Source organism: Solanum pennellii, chromosome 7 (assembly GCF_001406875.1).
Source record: "Solanum pennellii chromosome 7, SPENNV200".
Lineage (NCBI taxonomy): Eukaryota > Viridiplantae > Streptophyta > Magnoliopsida > Solanales > Solanaceae > Solanum > Solanum pennellii.
In genome coordinates this window covers 9,502,165-9,517,222 of record NC_028643.1, presented here as the reverse complement: position 1 = coordinate 9,517,222, position 15,058 = coordinate 9,502,165, and the positions used below count along the sequence as shown (strand labels likewise).

General features: G+C 31.7%; 1 long non-coding RNA gene across 3 annotated transcripts; it reads right to left on the bottom strand.

The window, feature by feature from the left end:
* Window positions 1–819: 819 nt before the first annotated feature.
* Window positions 820–8,460, bottom strand: LOC114077879. Of its 3 annotated transcripts, none has more exons than XR_003579222.1 (2): window positions 8,372–8,460; window positions 820–2,626 (listed from the first exon to the last, which is right to left on the bottom strand). It is a non-coding gene; the product is annotated as an uncharacterized LOC114077879 (long non-coding RNA). The 3 variants fall into 3 exon arrangements; XR_003579223.1 differs by lacking the exon at window positions 8,372–8,460 and adding an exon at window positions 8,268–8,318; XR_003579221.1 differs by lacking the exon at window positions 8,372–8,460 and adding an exon at window positions 6,477–8,302.
* Between the last annotated feature and the right edge of the window lie 6,598 nt (window positions 8,461–15,058).

Sequence of the window (15,058 nt, the reverse complement as noted above, 5' to 3'; positions counted from 1 at the left end):
GAATAGTGAGGTTTATGACCATCCTAAAAATCTCCATATGAATGAATGGGCCTAGAAATATTATGACTTTCTCTCTCGACCCTCTCAATCATATATTGTGGACGTCAGAGATCCTCTATATTTTCTGCAAAATCATAAATATACATTGTATTATAGAGTTTGGTTTAAGTGAAAACCTCAATCTAATTAGAGGTCAATCCTACCACGAAGAGATGTATCATGTGCTGCATCATATCACCAAAATTTGGTGCATATTTATTCAAGGAATCAAATCTCAAAGCATATTCTCAAATACTCATATTTCCATATCAAAAATTCATAATTTAATCTACTCGGACATCCCATGTATCCTATGGCAAGTAATGATCTAAAAAGCCTTTACTGAAGTTATGGTTGGAGGTGTATCCCTCCCTAAGGATGTCTTCCAAAAACTTTCACCATAATACTTCTATATAGCATAATTGAAATGTTGCAAACTCAGTTGACTTGGTCGATTAAACATGTATGACCCTAAAGATCCTTTGAAGTTGATCGATAAAGGGAAGTGGATCCTATTTGTTATCGGTACATGTAAACTATAGAAAGATCAAGTAAAATTGTCATGATCAGATTTCTCAGGTCATGATGTAACCTAGTATATCCAATTCGTAGGTAAGCCTAATACATAGCTTGAGTAGTAAGCCACAACTTTATTATCAAGCAAAACTCAACCAAAAGAAGCATAAAGCTAAAAGCAAAATAGAAAAAGAGTAATAAAAATGCAATACAAGAAACCATCTTAAGACCTGGCATTTAATTTGTTAATAATCGAACATCTAATAAGATAAGAGTACAAGGCTTTACAAATACAAAATGAGTACATACCGTCTCTGAATATAATATAAAAGCTAAGACTAGTCAAAACAGACATTTTACTAGTCAAAACAGACATAAAATGGTAACTTTGAACGCCAACAGTCCGCACGACTCCAAATCATTGATGAAGAATCAACTATGATCTGTTGGAAAAGAAGTGTAGTATAAGTACCAAAAAATGAACAAAAATGAGATAATAAATAAGGAATTGAATCAAGAACCTACCTTAAACCCAAGCCAACAACTTAATCCAAGTGACTAAGACGCAAAGTCAACTATCAAGAATCAGGAGGACTAACAACAAAAATTCTAAAACCAAAACCTTTCACCTAACAGATAAATAACAACAAAGAACATAATATAGTCAAACAATAACATAAGCGGACCCCATAAGTCTGGATGGTACAAACAACAAACATAACCCTACCGGCCCCTTAAACTGAAGGTTGCAATAAACAAACAAGTATACTGATGATAGGCTATACATAAGAATTAGAGTATGCAGTAGGACTATTAATAACCATCGGTAACCAAGTGTGCAGACCTACCTCCCTACCGTGTGAGTTAAGTAGGACCTATGTAGATCCCTCATCCACGTTATGGTACTCATGGCCAAAGAGACTCATAGGGGTTGTGGTAAGTCTATATACACTACATGGGTCCAAATCCAGGTCTTATATTAAGTCGACTTTACCAAGGATAACAACAAACCTTTAATTTGAAAATATAAGGGATTAACTCTGTAAAGGATCATGAGCAACCAAAAATCATACAAGAAAGGGTGTCGACATGCCGACTAGTTAGGTAAAAGCTGATAACATGTCAGATGCCTCTAATATCTCAAGTAGAAAAGGAGCACGTCGCTGACACCTCATAAATCTCAAAATGAGTAAGTCAAGTGATCCCCAGGTGGTACGACTCCTGTTAAAACAAGTTTATAATAAAAGCCAAGCAAAAATAATATTTCTCTATGAATAATCAAGATGAGACAATGCATGAGCTAGTATCATACCACAAAACACGTGAGAATGAACAATCAATTCAATACATGCAATCACCAACATTGAAATAAGGCATTCATAACCAAATAAATATAAGTCCAAACAATCCATGATACGAAGGTGGAAAGTACTAACCTGAGATTCAATTGGTCCTCGAACATGTCTCAAGGACAATAATGTGAATATAATACGGCTCAGAGGAGCATAACAAGTATACTGCTAACCAACAAGTGAAGAGATCAAGAAAAATTTCTGAATCAACAAAGGAGGAACAAATTCAAGGGATGACGCCCTACCACAGTCACAGCACTCCATCCTAGCGCCAACCTACAACTACTACAAGCCACCAAGGTCCCAAGCACCAACACAAGAAGAAAAACCTGATACAAGCTCTACATAGAAAAATTCATAATAACTTGGGCGATAAAGTACACTCTAAAGAATCTAAGGTCCAAACCAACCTTAAAGCAACCAATATCAATCCTAACAAAGATAACCATGAGAATCTATACCACAAGAGAACCTAAAAGCCTAACTAAGGATTTTAACACCCGCAAAAGGTCCAAAGCACGTACGGAATCAAGAAAAGATGGAATAAATAGAAAAAAGGCTAATACTACGCAAATACAATCCAAAATCACATGTAATTTATATTATGCATTATCGAAAAAGCCAAATCAAGAAAGTAGGATGAAGGATACCTCGTAGCCAATCACGTGTGCTCCAAATCTATTGCACACGAGCTATTCACTTCCAAAATACCTAGAACACTGTCACACTATCAAATTATCAATTTTAACATCATAACAAATCTTTTGACAGTAAATACACAATAACTGGAAATGGACCCAAAATTGAGTCAAAATGAAAATGTGGATTCCACCTCAGGAATCTTGAAATTAAATTCATCAAAAGGCTAATCGATTAACCGATGTCCCAAAATGAGATAAAGTCCTATGTCGGAACATCCCCAACAATCACATAAACAAATATCACTAATAAAGAACACAAAAGAGAGTTGGGCAGCCCTTTTGGGGTGGGAATATTGCTACATGCCTTCAAAAATGTAGCCACCAACAATACGAACCTCCGACACTTGGAATCACTCAATTTGGAGCTCACTAGCTCTCAAAATTGCAAATGACCATCTGAAAAAAGAGTCGATCCTCGACTAGTTTTTATTTAAAATAACAGTCCACCAACTCAACACGGTCGTTGAGACCAAGGATCGTGATCGCGGCCTACATGAAAAGAACCTACCACAAACATAGAGGGGTCGATTGTCCTAGCCTCTAAGAATATGAAGAGCGTTACACGAGCTCAACCACTAAGGGACCACAACCTCCTGCGATAGTTGCCAAAGGCCTCACAATCATGAAGGCTTAGGAGGTCAGGCTCCACGAACGTAACCCTCAAGACCCACGAACGTGAAGTCCAATGAGAGGCTGCACTAGCTTATGCATATCAACAGGTTTTGTTCAAACTTTGAAATCTCTAATGAGGTGTTTGAGATTCGTTCGGAACCTGTGTACACAAATGAAACACTATTCCATCATGTTGGGCATTCCAAACTCAACGGAACCATCAATATTTCCATCTAAGGTTGTCTCGATGAAAAGTAAGTCTCACACCCAAGTTTCATTCTTAACTAAAATCCACAAAAAGGATCAAAGTGAGACGACAGCTTCAAGAACCACACGAAAGGACATTTTAGACCAAATTTGACATTTTCGAGCTAGCCACACTAAAGGAATTCTCATCCCAACATGTTTACTAAAAATGTTGACCGAAGTCAAACTTTAATTTAAGCTTTAAGGTTAAAATGTCTAACGATACAAACATACAGAGGTCTCAAGGTCCTAACCAACCATACCCCTAGCGTAAAATGTCCCTTTCAGAGCTGATGGAACCGTCAGAATTGCATTACGGGTCATCCTCTAAACCTTTGACCGAAATAAACTATTCAAGTTTCAAAGGCTCCAAAATATGGAAACTTGCAGTAAACTCAAATGAACGACCCAACGACTAAACTCTTAGTCCTAATATACCATAAATGACTTGGCATCATTATAGGGAAGCTCTAAATGCTGAACAAATCAAAAAAATAAGGAAACTACCTTGAGGGTCATTACACAAGGAACTCACAAACTCAAATTTTTTTAGCCCTACATAGGACCTGCAAGTTCTAGTTGTATTTAGCATACAGCTAGTATTAGTCTATCAAGTATCAATCAACTCTTTATATACAAATACAAATCATAAGCTAAAAAGTGAACCCTTAAGACCATTCTATAACACGATGTGAACAAGAGAGGGATAACTATTTTAACATGCCCTATATCCCAAAGGCGGATCTAGGATTTGGAGGTCATGGGTGTCACATTCTTCAAGTAAAGCGGATTGGTTGCTTTAATTTTAGGTTACAATAGAGTTATTTATCTTTTTTCTATTTTTATAAAGAAATCAATTAAACATGCATGTTTGTAATATTTTCTTTTAGATACTAAATAAGCAATTGAATGTTTATTTCTTTTTAGGAATTAGTGGCTTTATTCATTGAAACTTTGAGGAAAAAAAGGATTTTTCATACTAAAATTTGAGTTTTTATAAACTATCTAATAGTGTTAACTTAATATATTGACTTTATGTGTTGTTGCAAAATATAACAAAGAGACTACAAATTTTAGTTCAATCTAGTCATCCTACTTACCAAGGACGTTGGTGAAGATCGAAAGAACCCTCAAATTAGAAGAACTCTAATAATAATATTCACTACTTTTAAAAAATTATATTTTTTAGAAAACTACTATTTAAATATATTCTTAATAGTATTTATGTCATGTTCATAATTCAATACTCGTTAACTGACAAAAGAATAAACACGTGACACTCATATCAAAAGATTAATAATTAGTGAAAGAAAAAGTAAAGGAACTTAAGAATTATTCATGGTGAATAAGAGTCAATTAGAATTAATAAAAATACTAATAAATAAACAAGAATGAACGAAAGAAAAAAAAAAAAGAACCTTCACACATTAATAAAAATGAAAAAAAAAAAAGAAGAAAGAAAGAAAGAAAAAGGTGAATAAAAATGACAAAAAAAGGAAAACAAAGAAAAAGAAAAAGCTTCACTTCCAAAACTTAATGTGGCAGACGAGGTTCGATCTCACACTACTGGTGTGGCAGATGGTGTGCCTTACCAATTAAACTATTCACCATATTTTTTAGTGGGTGGAAAAGAAACTATATATTAAATTTCTTATACAAATATATACAATAAATATATACAAAGTTTTTTCGAGATCAGTGGGTGCCGTGGAACCCCCACGGGTACCCATAGATCATATCTCCTTCAATACAAATGTAGTGCACAAACATATTCATAAACAAGACTCTAGTAGAAATGACTTGCAATTTTCCTAGGATACGACGTTGCTATAATATCAAGTTTATCATGACCCAACCTTAGGGGAACACGACTAGAAACTGGTGTCATACTTGATCCTAAGTTGACCCTTGCAAGACCAATAGCTATCAATAGAATATAAGACCCAAAATCTTAATAATAAACAAGTATATCTCTACTTAAAATATACCCTCAGATGTCAAAGTCCTTGCCAAGATAAGATGTAGTAAATCAGTAAATCCCAATTCATATTGAATGGAAACTAAATCATGTGCAGATTGTCGAGGCCACCTTATTTTCTATATAAAAAAGTAATCATATGTAATCCATTGTGGCCACCATACATCTAGAAAGTATATTCATATATTATCAAGGACAATAGAATGTTGTGCTAAAAGGTCAAAATAATAAGGTCAATATGGACGATAATGCATATCCATACAACCCAAAGTTTACAAGCTTCTTATAGTAATATACTTTACTGAGATAGGCCCTAATCTTCTTACCAACTGTACATAATGAAAGACTAACAAAACTCTGGATTTAGCACGTCTAGAGAAGTAAAGCTGATAAATCTCTTGGAACTCAACTGTGCTACTAAGGAGACATGTGTACCTAGCTGACAAATCTCTTGCAACTCAACTGTGCTATTTTACAAGACCTATAGACAAGATTGCAAAGCCCCCGAGCAATAGGTATTTAATATAAAACAATATACCAAGTGTTAAAGGTAACATCACAAATGAGCATGTATAATAAAGTAATCGGGAAAGGAGTAAAGAATGAGTTGAGCGTACTGACTTTATTTGATTCTAAGAATACAAACACTAATGAAATGGTAACCTATCTAGTAACTTATATGTATGACATGTAGAAACAACAAATGATACAACCTACATGGTTCAATATCCTTGAAAGCCATTAGTACCTTTCAATAATCCTATAGGCATCAATGAAAACCCGCAAGCCTCAATATAGCCTCACAGGTAGTAGGTCAACTCATATGTTTTTTTAAATGTGTCAATATCCTCTTAGGCAACCTTCACATAGACCTAGAACCATGGAGAAAAAAATCCTGAAGAGGTATGTATATATCAACTCCAATAACTAATACAATTAAATAAGGCTACGAGTAACTTGTCTTCAACAACTAGCCATATTTTTCAAAGCTTTAAGGAAACTTCTCAAAAGAAAGAAAGAGTCTTAACATACCTTTCCCTATGATTCGATGTCTGAACTCTCAAGATTACTTATTCCTTCACCTACATGACACTTCAATATAGTTCATCAGTCCATTTGGAGTGCCCTCACCAATTGTTGCAATTTTTGTGTCGAAACGTTCTTATTGATGTTGTGACCAATATTTTGATAGCGTGGTGGTGATCATAGGTGTTTCAAAAGTGAGAAGCTCCAGTTCAGCAGATTGGCAGCATGTGTGGTCGGCTTTGAGGTTGGATATGATCTATTTTTATTGATTATGCTATATTAGAGAAAGTTTATAATGAATTGCATGTGAACTAGAATTGTATATGTTGGTTTTAGATATCTCTTCTGTTATTTGTAGTTTTGATGATGTAACAAACTCAGGGACCTTGTGAAGGTACCCGTTTCTCAACTTGAACAGTTCGTTGACTGTCAGCTGGAGAAGGTACAAAAAGTTGTTGCACAGTTCCCAACCGCGTCAGAAAAGTCAGACCTTTCCAACCAATGGCATGAGTTAAAGGAAAGGGACTTGTCTATACAATGTCATCTTTCAAAACATTGCTCTTTAGTTTTCAACTTGAAAAAGCATATTCAAGAACTCTTGCAAAGGATTAAGAAAATCAAGGAGAAGAATCATTCAAGAAAAACCTAAACTCAGGCGTATATTGTATAGTTGTTTGAGAATATATTCTTTCGGTCTTACTCTGATCCTAAATCTATAAAGGAATTAGTGTGGTTTGATTTGAAATTCTAAGTTAGTTAGTTGAACTAATTTAGTGGGTAACCGTTGTGTTACTTAGATAATTCTAAGTTGTCTAGAGTGATAACTTAGTGGGTAGAATAACATCTACTTAGTCTCATTAAGCAATAGGGTTATTGCTTGTTGGTGAGAATAAAAACTTTTTCTCACATTTGTGTAACCGGTTTACTTTTTCTTGTGAAGATTAGTGAAACGGTTGTAAAATCTTATGAGACAGGTCTTGGTTTTACTCCCTTGAGCAAGAAGGTTCCCACGTAAAACTCCTCTGTCGTTAAACTGCATTTACTTTCTGTTATATACTTATTTGTGTGTCAAGGGACCTGGTCCATTGACTGATAGTGGACGCATAGATTCTAATATCTTCCTTATCATAATTTGCTTGATTCCATAGAAACTTTTATCTTATTTTTGGTGGTGGGATCCTTATCTTAGGTTGTTATCTCTTTATCATACCGTAGTTAGCTCCCTTATCCACCTTTGGATTGATACTCTGTGTCACGGTCCGAGCCTACACCCTGGACGTGGCCGGTACTCGAAGACTATTGCTGGCCTCGAGCGTACCCTTGGTCTGGCTTACTTAACTCAGCGGAAGACAATATACATAATTATGTAATAATCAATAACTAAATTGAACTGATAAAACTAAGAATGTTTTAAAGATTAAACATTCAACTGGCCAAAAGTGGCAACCCAAGTCTTAACAAATTAAAAGATAATGAAAAGACTAAAGGATAAAAATCTGACTCACTATCTATGAAGCCTTCTAAAACTGGGATAGATGTTGGGACATACTTCATAACTCCCTAATAAAGAAAATACTATAAAAGCAATAAAAGGAGTCATCCGGAATGCAAGAAGGGTCACCACTGACTTTATAGTGCTCAACTGGATTAACGGTGTGTCGGATGTCGATCCTCGTTACCTTCGTCTATATCATGATAGGATGTAGGCCAATTGGGATCAGTACATTAAATGTACGAGTATGCGAGTTGAAATGCTAAAAAAACTTAAGCTTGAAAAGAGTAAGAAGGGACACTTACCTTGACTCTGCTCAACTCATGAGTAACATACTCGATATAACTAACTCATTTCAATATAAAGAAATTTAAAAGGAAGTGCAATATAAAGATAATATTGTACTTACTGCTTTAATGTTGCACTTCGTTATCTAAACATTATGCAAAGGCATAAAACTCCACCCATTCCTTTTTGTTTTACCTCAGCTAGAATATGTGGCCCTTTATTTTTGCCTATTTCACACTTTCTTCAATTTTATTTTCACTATCCAACTGTCTTTTAGCATATGACCCCACTCAACTATTTCCATTTCCATTTTTTATTTCTTCCTCACACTTCTCCTTTAATTTTTTTCACTCCGTTTCTTTTGTGGCAATTAACTTTTTGAAATTTAATTTAACTTATTTATGCCTTATTAGCTAAAAGATAAATTAGAGGTGCAATTTCTTTTTTAAAAAATAGATTTTTAAAAAATAATTGACTATTGAAATTTTATTCTTGTCACATGAATTTGAACAAGTGTAATAATATATATTATTAAAAATCACAATAACTAACAATTTAAAATATTTTAAAATCATATAAGAAATTTAATTGATTGGTTGAAATAGAAGAGATAACTTATATTATATGAAAGTGTTGTCCAAAGTTCTAGAATTAACAAATTAATAACTTAAAATATTTATGGTTATCCACGGGTGAATTGAAACAAAAATAGCATATATTACTCAAATTACACGAAAAATACTATAATTTACAACAAATAATTTCATAAAATATTGGTTGGTTTGTTAAATTTTATTTGTATCACATAAATTGAGATTAAAAAAAACATATATTGATCTGTGATTGAGATCAAAAAAAGAGTAAAGTATCACATATAACAAATATAAAATCATATTTGTACTTTATAGCTTTGCATAATTGCACTCTATGAAAATCTTTATGTTTGATATGGAGCTATTGATCTGTATAATTCCTAGAAACAACCAATATTATACAAATTGTTCAGTTTTGTATAAATTCATTTATACATTGTAATTAGTATATCGAGATTTGTATTTGTACAATTATAATTATATATGACGAAAATATATGTATTTTGTATTTCTATATACATTTTTCTCTCACTTTATGCAAATAAAAATGCATTTTATACATTTTATATCAAAATATATAAAATGACTAATTCTATATCGAAAATGACTACTTATATATCAAATAAGATGGAAAAAAAGGAATATTTCCTACAAACTATGGCTATAATATTTAATTTAAGTTAATAGTTTGTTATTTCATATAGATTTGCCTTAATAAAAGGTAGCATATATTGGGCCAGTGCTGACACAAGCTCTGAATATCTAGTTAAAGTAGAAAATTGTTACTCAAAGGTGACACGACAAAGAAACAATTGAATGGTTAACTAGGTCAAAAAAAGTTGTTTTCACCCTTTAAGTATTACTCACTTTGTCCCTATTTACGGGACTTCCTTCTTTTTTAATCGATATAAAAAAAATACATTTTTATATTAAGTAACAATTTAATCATAAGTTATTATTTTATCATTAATAAAATGATATACAATCACATAAATTTCTATTTTTTATTTGGACAATACAATTTAAAAAATTTTATTTTTTCTTAAACTATATGTCAAATTAAACTCTCACATGAAATTGTACGAAGGGAGTATTATAATAGGAGTAATTATTATGATCTAATTTGTTTCCAAATTCCTTTGACCCCCACTGTCTACTGTCTAATGATGTGGACCATAGTTAAACATTCATACACTATTGTGGATGTTGGATACATATGAATCTTTAGTAGACATATCTGGTTGGTTGCAGTTAGACTGACCATATCTATTATATTGTGATTTTTCTCTAAAGTACTAATGCACCAAATGTCACTAGTTTAGAGAAATGAGTTAGTTGAACCCCTCTGTGCCAAGAACCAAAAGACAAAAAGTCATCATTTTTTTAAAAAAAATAAATATTGTTGCACTGCTTTTACAATACGGTTGAATCAACTAAAAGACAATACATTATTTAGCAAAGGCAAGAGGTTAAAATGTTTTTAAATTATGTGAAATTAAATAAATATTTCAGTTAATAAGTGGTCTAAAAATATTCTTGTGATTTATATTTTGATTTAAAAATACCTTCATTATTATTTAATGAATCAAAATTGTCCTCTTTAAAATTAAAATGTTCTTTATTATCTCTTTGAACACATTATTTCTCTAACACAATAATATTTTTATTAACAATTGTTTATCCTACATTACTTTTTAAAAAATTATTTTATTATAATTATTTTGATTTTTATCTAAATAAAAATTAATGATGGGTTTACTATGATCTTATATGTATATGTGACATATAGTATCCGTTAAAAGGGTATATAAAGTTATTCTATTTTAATTGATATAATGAGATTAAGTTTTTTATTCCACATTTTTATTAATTAAAGTGATTTTATAAGGAAGAAAACAAGACTAAGGCTCTTTAAAAGTAATATTTTTATAGAAGAATGACGTGAAAAGGAAAACATCTCGAATATGTCATGTAATATAGTTATAGTTTTGATTTTGTTTTTAATATGTGGCTACAGTTTCGTGAAATTTTTCTATCGAATATTCTAATTGTATAAAAATCTAGAATTTATATAGTTTGGTTGTATAAATCACGAATTTGTATAATTTGATTGTTGATTATATAAATCCAAAATCTGTACATGCTTATTTTGTATAATTTCGACTCCTAATCGTACAAATCTAGAATTTGTCTATGATTATCCTAGTACGATTTATGAAAAATTCATAATAAATTACTATGTTTGTATATTGACAACTTAAATATATAAACATAATTTGTATATACTTAACATGTTTGTATATGACAAATGAACTATACGAACATGCAAGTTAAATATACGAACCACAACCTCTATAACTATAGTTATGAAGCACAATTATATTACCGAAACTATAACTTTTGAGCCTTGTTATGTCTATTATCTTTGTTATTTACCATATTTGTATATTGGCAAGTGAAATATACTAATAAAGAGTTCTGAAAAATTTCTAAATGTATTAATACGGATTTTTTATATGCTTAACTTGTTTTTATATTCTCAAGAGAAATATACAAACTCCCATAACAAATAGAACTATAGTTATGGAGCGCAATTACCGAAGCTATAGCTATAGAGCCTTATTCTAATATCTTTGTTATTCTTGAAATTTTCTCTTTTATGAGAAAAACTGTGTTTAAAAGAAAAGAAATAATATTTTATTTGGAAATTACATTTTTGACCCATTTAATAATAATAGGGTCATTTCTGGCTCAAACTATTAACGACAAGGGTATTTTTGGACCAATATATTGACGAAAAGATATTTTTGAATCAAATTTAAGACATTTTTATTCATTTCACCTAGTCTAAAGATTTTTCTTCTTTAATCATTTCTCGGTTAGAAAATTAATTGAAGAGGAGGAAATTGAAAAAATGAAAATAAAATTAGTCAAAAGATTGAAGGAATCAAATTCTCAAATTGTAAGGCGAACATATTAAACTACGTACAATATTTTCAAAACAATGTTAAATAAAATTGTCACCCTATTTTCTTTGTTTCAAGTAGTAATTAATCAGTCTTTCAAGGACCTATATTAAAGAGGGAAAGCAATTACAGCATATTTTATGTTAAAAGAGTTGGAGTTTTATGACAAAATTAAAAGGAAACAACTCATTAATCAGAAATGAAACTATATGCTAACATAAGTAAATAAACACATCGTCATAGGAGCACGAGTGAAGATAAAATTAGTAGATCAAAAGTGTAGAGTTTCGAGGTAGAGGATTACAAAATTAGCTATGAAATTATAATACGTCTAAATTTGTTTAAAATTGGATGAATTATTCCGTACATTTATTAGCTAAATTCAATATATTTCAGACAAAATTTAAATAGATATCTAATTCAAATTTATCCATAAAGAATCTTATCAAAATATTTTCAGAACACATTTTTATATTTTGATATGTTGGATATAGATATATAGCAAAAAAATAATAATAAAATAATTTTATTAGAAATATAAAATTATTAAAAATAAATAAAACAATTACAAACTTTATGATAGTTGAACATGTTAAGTTTATCTACTTTTAATCACCACCCAATCTATTTTTTAACAAGTCAATATAACCACTCATTTATGTGAGTCCATTTTGCTCACCGGATCTCAACCCACCCCAATACTGTCATTCACTATTTTAAAAAGTTACAGAAAATTACATGTATAATTAAATATATATTAGTTAACTACTTAACATAATTATAGTTTGTCTTAATTATAATTCGTGATTTACTTTTATTATAACAAAAATGATAATAAGCGATAATTAATTCTTAATTACCGCTAAATATATATTTTTAGCGGCATTTTTCACTTTTTGTATATGTTCCTAAAGCTTTTAATGATACTGGTTGTAATGACACTTAGTTAATGCCGATAAAAACTTTAACACTCTTTATTAATGTCAATCTTTAGTACCGCTAAAAGTTGTTTTTGTTGTAGTGTTTTAGCTATAATCATGTAGCTTAGCTTTTCAATTTTGTATAGCTTACACATCTTATGTTTGTAATAGTATAAATTTATTCTTTTGTGTTTATACAAAAGTAATTGAATTATATAAATATATTCACGAATTATACAAATTCACAAATTATATATAAAAAAGTAATTTAAATTGTAGCTACATCTCGTAAATATACAAAATATAGTTATGAAGCATAATTAAGTTTACCATAGTAAATATTTGCGAGCGTTTCATTTCTTTTTTTCCATAACAATTGGTTGAATTATTTGATATTTATAGAGTAGTTAAACCAATTATTGTTGTCTTAACATGAAACGTGGCCTTTCTGATATTATTTTTATACATTGTTTTAGCAATGAAGAACTCAACTACTTTTTTAGTCCCTATGTGGCCTGAACCTGTCTTTCTTAAGTGTTCTTTTCTTTTTTTCTTTTTTATTTCATTAATCAATTTTTCATTGAGATATATCTCAATTCAACTTTAGTGAGATAAAACGACTCTGAGCTATAAATAAACAGATCGATGACTCGTCCAAATTCAAACAAATTGAACGATTTGGATGTGATTTGTCACCCATAATCTCTAAACATATTTATCTTGGGTATGAAGCTACTTAATTTGTTAATATTTAAAGTAATAGAAAAATATTCTTGATCTAACTTATAGGGGCGAAGCTATAACCAATTGTGAGTGTGCACGTTAAAATTCTTCGCCGAAAAATTATGTCGTATATATAAGTCAAATTAATGAAATCCTTTTTTTTTGGCAATAAACTGTAAATTAAAGTATTACAATTTCGGAAAGTAAACAAAACTATAGCATCTAGCTATTAACTATCTACCGCACATTCTATGTCTTGAATCTTGACACTTTCTTGTTGGGATATTGCTCATGTTCCAGCCAAAGGCCCATGGCCTAATCCTACTTGGAAAATGATTGAAATTATTCTCTTTATTTGGTTTTCAATTCTATTAGGAAAATGATTGGAATTACAATCCTATTTGTAGTTGGTTTTGGCTTTGTAAGAAAAAACACTCTATAAATAGAGAATGGTCTTGAGAGAATAATTGATTGCTCATTGGTATTGTCGTTGAAAGACATTAGGACATAAGAGAGTTTTTTTGAGAGAGCTTTCAACAAAAGAGAAGATAGAAGAAAAAGGATTCTTTTGCTGCAGTCTTTTTCTCCGACCAGCAACGTTCAGATCGTGTTTCCCGATTAACTAACCATTGTATCGAGCTGAAATTTGGACTGAGTGTTCCTGACATCTTGGTGGTTGATTTGAACGGTGAAGATTCGGAGGTCAGCAAGATTCTGTTTTAGGTCCCGAACAGCAGCGCGTTTGGGTGGTGTTTCTTTCTATTTATCTTTTGTTGGTGTAGCTATTGTTTGTTCTCTTTTGACACTTGTTGTGTAACCATTAGAAGAATATCTGTAACACTCTTATTGTTATAGTGAAGCAATTTGGATCTTGTCGATCCCGTGGTGGTTACCTTCGGTTTGAAGGGTTTTTCCACGTTAAGCTTGGAGTTCTTTATTGTTAGATTTTCATTTTCATTTTTTTTGGCAATGAACTGTGAATATTACTGAAGGAATATTGATTGTATTGAAGTGTTAACCTAATAAGGGAATACATGGGAGATATATATAGGAGATATAGGAAGGAGTACTAATCCTAATAGGACTAGGATTAAGGAGTACTAATCCTAATAGGACTAGGATTAGTACACAGTAAATACTAATATTATTTAATACTATTTATTTAATACTATCTGTTATTATCCCCCCTCAAGCTGAGCTGAGCGGAAGCGAACGGAAGCTTGGAACTGAGGTAATCGTGCTGTCGGCTCGGGAGAGGCTTGGTGAGAATATCAGCCGGTTGTTCTTCAGTGGGTACATACTGCACAGTCATGGTGCCGGCCTGAACTTCATCGCGAACAAAGAGACAATCGGTATCAACATGCTTCATTCTGGTGTGTAGGACGGAATTCTTGGCCACACAGATGGTTGATTTGTTGTCACAATAGAGAGCAGGAACAGTGTGAGTGGCGCGGAGTTCGCGAAGAATATATGTGACCCACATGGTCTCAGCAGCAAGAAGAGCAAGGGCGCGGTATTCAGCTTCAGTCGAGGACCGAGAGACCTTGGGTTGTTTTTTTGTACACCAGGAGATCAGGTTCGGCCCCAAAAAAACGAGAAACCCCGA